General features: G+C 34.9%; 1 long non-coding RNA gene across 1 annotated transcript; it reads right to left on the reverse strand.

Annotated features, from left to right (window-relative positions):
• Positions 1-1,215: 1,215 nt before the first annotated feature.
• Positions 1,216-2,034, reverse strand: LOC127900228 (uncharacterized). Its single transcript, XR_008052235.1, has 2 exons — positions 1,588-2,034; positions 1,216-1,501 (listed from the first exon to the last, which is right to left on the reverse strand). It is a non-coding gene; the product is annotated as an uncharacterized LOC127900228 (long non-coding RNA).
• Positions 2,035-5,933: the final 3,899 nt, after the last annotated feature.

The raw sequence follows: 5,933 nt of genomic DNA on the forward strand, positions 1-5,933 counted from the left end.
GCTTACAGCAACTATTGTGTTGTGTTGTTGTGTTAAAACGATAATAAGGTTGTTGCGATTGATGTCAATAAGTTGTTAGATAAGACTTAAAAATCTATATATTCATGCACCAATGTTCCAGAGATCTACTACCATAGACAAGATTAATGTCATTTATATATGGCAAAATTTACGTACTTGTGAAAGTTCATGCACTCGAGTACAACTGGTAGCTTTTTCTTTATTTTCTGATGGCTAAAAGTTTAAATCCTTGTATCAACGAGATTTTTGCAGTTCACTCTTTTTGACGTCGATGTCTGGTTTCTACTTTTCATCCTTTGGAAACAAGCCATAGCCCTTGCAACTGCACTTATTATTACATACGTGGGGATGACGAGTTCACTGTTAGTGTTTTTGAGCCTTTTCTTTATTCTTATAAATTTTATTGACGGTCTATAATATGGTGTGTTTGTCAAAAGATAGAAAGTTTTCTGTATGTTAAAAATGTCACACGTCCTTCGGCAGTAAATTTTGAACATTAATATTAGATTAGGGATATATAATAGGCGATTAAAAATATTAGAGTTCTAAATAGTAAAAAATATTAATATTACATCACGGATGTAATGAATCATTTCAAAAAAAATACTAACAGAGTCTAAAAAAAATCAACTACTGGCACTCACTAATCAATTAATGTCACATTGTTTAGAATAATTTTTTAAGACAAAAAATTTAAGATGAGTAGCACTATCTTCAAAGAGAAATGATAAAAATCCCATTTTTTTAATCTCAAATTTATCTCAATTTATGTGTTATTCATTAAATGATTGATAATTGTTTTTATAAAATTTAAATAAATTAATTACATCATCTTACCAATCAATTACTAAATACCACATTAATCAATTAATAAATACCACATTATTTGAAATAGTTAACCAATTACTAAATACCACATTAACCAATTAATAAATACCACATTATTTGAAATAGTTAACCAATTAATAAATACCACATTAACCAATTAATAAATATCACATTATTTGAAATAGTTTTTTTGGATGAAACATCTGGAATGTTTAATAGCGCTGCAAAAGCATCAAATCTTCTCCACGTTCTTGGTTATAGCACCCCAATTCCAAGATACTGTCTGAAATCCATTTTAATTTTCCACTTACTTTTTCTTTAGGAATTTATTCTGAGCACTAATGTACTGGATCGAACATCGAAGGCTCATCAGAGACTAGCTAGGATTTCATTTTATTTCTTATGGTAATTTTGCGTAGTAGATGAAACTGAATCACAAAAAGTAGAAAATGAAACGTTCACTGTTCACACAAGAAATTCCCTTGCTTATTTTTTAATACCATAAGCCAGCCTATCAAACAGAATCGGACTACATCAGCTTTCGCATTCAGTGTTCTGTTACGTGTCGAATTTAACTAACCGGCAGCAGGAATGGTTTAAGCCTACGTGATAGCAGTCAACAAGCAAATGCAGGTGTCAATGATGACGCTTTCTGGAGATCAAAGAAATGAACATTACTAGACCAAAGTGAAATGTATATATTAACCCATCAAATGATTAGAAAATAGAAATCTGTACAGGTTGATCGGGGTTAGCGCCATTACGAAATGAGATGGCTGGAAAAACAGCATGTAGTGTTTCTTATGTACAGAATCAATACAAGAAAACGATAATTTGGCGAAAGTAAATCTAGGCATTTCAGTTGCCAATGTCGAAGTATCTTGGATCTTCTGGGAAATGGTATTCTACATTCAACTGCCATCAGACGAGAAAACCTCTATTAGCCCTAAAGTACTAGGACACCAAATAAAAAAATTCTTTGGTCTACATTATCATGATAAAGAGTCTTATAAAGACTGATCAACTTATGCATATGCAGGCAGCATCAACTGGGTAAGGCTCACTAGAAATCTAGAATCTATAAAGAATATTTTTTCTTGAGGGTTAAGGAGTGCAAATACGAGGCATTACCAGATCATTCAGCCAACAAATAATTACTTCGGTATTCTCATTTTCTATCAGAATCCAGAGTACTCTATCTAAGATTTCATATGACCAAACAACCCATCAGCTTAAACACCATACAAATGTGCAAAATCGACATAAGAGAACTTAAGAAGAGTGCATACTAGAGCCAAAAAACAGATGAAATCAAGATCACATACCGTGCCCTCATCAGCATCTGAATGGCGTTGAGGAAACACAACCTCAAGTCATTGTATAGATAGAACCTTCGCTCACCTTCCTTGTCTAGACTTGCATTTTGTGGCACAGAGAAAGGATCAGATTTACATCTCTGAACCAAATGCGACTTTTTCTTGGGAGAGGGGCATAAAAAACGAAGATGAAGAGCTTAACGCAGAGCACCAGCTCCAGAATTATTCTCGTTAACTTTAGAACAACTCTTAGCTAGCCTCTTGCAAGTTTCATGACATGTATCCATGCAGTTGGTATCCTTACGATCAGTCTTTGGCCACAGCCAATCACCATTATTGTACCCATTCTCAAGCATACAGGAACGAATACTTGCCACATCCTAGGATTGAGTGGATGACTTCCTTCTATCTACTGAATCCACTAGATCAGAACATTCAATTTCTTTAACTTCAGTATTCTGGTCAATAGAATGCCTAGCATGCGCCATGTCAACTCCATCTGAATTTAAGAATCTGCTAAACTTAACAGGGTGGCTTTGCTGTTGGACTGCAGTTACCTTTTCTCTGACTTTAGTTCCCAAACTTATCTGTCCTTGTTTCAACTCTGTAGATGTCGGGCCAGAAGAGGCTAGAGTAACCTTCTGTCGCAAGAATGTCTAATTTGATTTGAACGGCAGCGAAAAAAAAACGAAAGAAAGAAAAACGCACATACAATTAGATACAATGAGATTAAAAGTCCACTGTCCACACGATATGAACACATATAACTTGCATACAATGAAAAGACACTAAAGAGAGAAATAGTAGCACCAAAAAAGAAATAATAAGCATGAAACAAAAACAAAAATCAGTGAGGGAGATATGCTTTAAGATGTGACTATTTTCTGAGTGATTACAATGATAACATTCTTGAATGTTCACAATCAAAATGAATACTATCACAACAGACATAATAGGAACAAATTCAATAAATTTAAGCTTCCTGAAATGACCAAACCTCTGACATTAAAAAAGTGTTTGCTTCCAGGAGAAATCAACTTTATGTAATATTCCAATTCAACTATGATAAACAATTTAATTCATCAACTTTCGAATGACATCCAGAAGCAGAAGAAGTGTCATCGACATTGCAATCTAAGACAAGGTTAGTGCCCTCTACTAATTGCTTATTTCACATCAACAGTTTGGTAAAAGAAAATTTTCCTTTTCAATAGAGCCAGAGCACTTGTTCAATCAGAGACCAAACTATAATTTAATGAAGACAAAAAGCAGGTTCTATTGAATCTTACTCTAGTACCAGCTGGCATGTCACTCAAATCGTAGTTGCACAGGTATGTGTGAACAGGTGTTTTTTCTGGGTTGCTGAGAACCTACACAAATCAAATCATTTTAAAAGTAAATAAATATGTTATATTCTTTAAAAGAAACTATTAAATACCTATAAGCATGTAGATTCCAGAAACCTTAAAACCAACATCTATAAATAGAAATCCCTTCCAAGGGATCAGGCATGTTACTTTCCAAGCATGAATGTATGAGAGAAAACTATAGGATTAGAATTGTTCCCATATGAATGACTTCTCAGTAGATGATATAACATAGCAACAACGAGAGATCCTTCTCAGGTACATACACGGTATGCTAGTTTGATATATAAATTAAGGTCCTGTTTGGGATGCTGTGGAAAAAAAACTGTAACTATAAAACAAAAGTTAATAATATGTCGTAAATATAAAATTTAAATAGTAATTTTAACAAAATTATTAAAGATATAAACACTTGGGTTAAAAGATTGGGGGATAATCTCTTGTTGTAAAGGTTCATTGATACCTTGGAAGTCAATTGTAAACATTTGAAGCCTTGGGAGGCTTGGATAGTGAAATCCTCACGCTTGGTTTGCTTGGAGGCGTGGATGTAAGTAGGGATTGCCGAACCACATAAAACTCTTTGTGTTTACTCTCTCTTCCCTTACTCTTTTATTTTTTAGTATTGTTAAATTTATTGTTTTTTATTTTAGCATTGTTAAATTTATTGTTTTTTATTTCATTAAAGCATTAGATTAAATTGTTGTTCGATTTGTTTAGCTTATGTTTTAAGAACCCAATTCAACCCCCTCTTCGGTTGCATAACTAGCATTTCAAAATCAGCTCGGAATTCCTCTCCTTGAATATTCAACTTCAATTGCCGGCAAATAGCATCACTAATTATTTTGGTTCCATCTGCCACTAATACAGTCATTGGACTAACACGTTGAAGTTCACAGCCTGTTCTTTTTGCAACCGTAGGGTCAAGCAAGTTGTGAGTACTTCCAAAATCATTGAGTATGGTGATAGCTTTCTTTTTGCTGCCGCAAATTCTTATAGTTTGGTGAGTGTTAGACCCACATACGGCAAGAAGGGAAACTTGAGATTCTTCTTTTCCTTCCACTTTGTCAACTTCATTTGGCTCTTCACCCTTGCTATCTTCGCCTTGTAATAGATAAATATGTTTCCGTTTGCAAACATGACTAGGCTTATACTTCTCATCACAATAATAACAAAGCTTTTTTTTCTCTCCTCTCTTGCATCTCTACTGCAGAAATCCGTTTCACAGGTGGTAATCGGCTACTGTCTGACTTTTTTGGCACAAAAGAATTCATTGTACTCACCCCACCTTTGTTAACCCCTTTGGCCTCCTTAAGAATTGCTTCCATAGCTCGTTCTTGTAGCAAGGCTAAATCAATGGCTTGGGTCAGAGTGTTCGGTTGAAACATGGTGACTTGGTTCTTAATGGCATCCTTCAAGCCACTAATGAAACATTGAACAAAGAAATCCTCTGGCAGCCCCTTTGTTCTAGCCATCAATGCCCAAATTGTTCTTGATAGGCTTTTACTACATTAGTTTGCTTCAGCTTGGTTAATTGCCCAACTGGACTATCATAAGCACTAGGACCAAAACGAGCAACGCATTCTGTAGAAAAACTCTCCCAGTTGATAAAATTGCATGGCCAGCTTCATACCCCTAAAACTATTCGAGGGCATGTCCCTCTAAATTGATCGATGCCATCTCTACTTTCTCTTCTTCAACAATTCCATTGATGTTAAAAAAACTATCACACTTGTAAATCCACCCACTAGGATTTTCACCCTCGAATTTGGGAAAATTCAATTTGGAAAATCAAGTTTGAACGGAATTCTTACCAGTATGATTGTTATTCGAACCCCTATTGGTTGAAGTACTTTCCCCCGTTGTTGGAATCCCATGTCTTTGTTGTTGTGGATTGATCAAATTTCAGGCTTATAGCAGCCATCATCTTAGATAAATCCGATAAAAGAAGGCCGTGTTTTTCTGAGGTCTCCTGCAACTGCTTCAAAGACTCATCCACACGCTTTTGCTCTTGTGCTCTCATTCCATCAGCCAAATTGGTGCCAAAATCGAGCTCTGATACCAAATCTTATGATCAAAGAGGTAGAGCAAAAAAAAAAAAAAAACTCTTGAAGTTTTATTAAGTTTTTTTTTCTAATAAAAAAAATTAACCCCCCAATCGAGTTCTTCTTATACAGAGAAAACAAGAAAATAAGCTAATAAAGAAAACAACTAAATAAGGAAACAGCTAGCTAGAATCAAGGCAAATCAATCTTAAAAGGAAACTGTCGTAACAGGGCTTCAGTTAGACGAAGAGGAATAGGATTGATGGGCTGCTGGATTCAAACAACAGATGGAGAGAAGGGCTTGTAAAAATTACAGCAGAGGTGTGCAACTACTTTACTAATATATTTACCTCCTCAAA

The sequence above is a fragment of the Citrus sinensis genome, chromosome 2, assembly GCF_022201045.2.
Source record: "Citrus sinensis cultivar Valencia sweet orange chromosome 2, DVS_A1.0, whole genome shotgun sequence".
Classification (NCBI taxonomy): domain Eukaryota; kingdom Viridiplantae; phylum Streptophyta; class Magnoliopsida; order Sapindales; family Rutaceae; genus Citrus; species Citrus sinensis.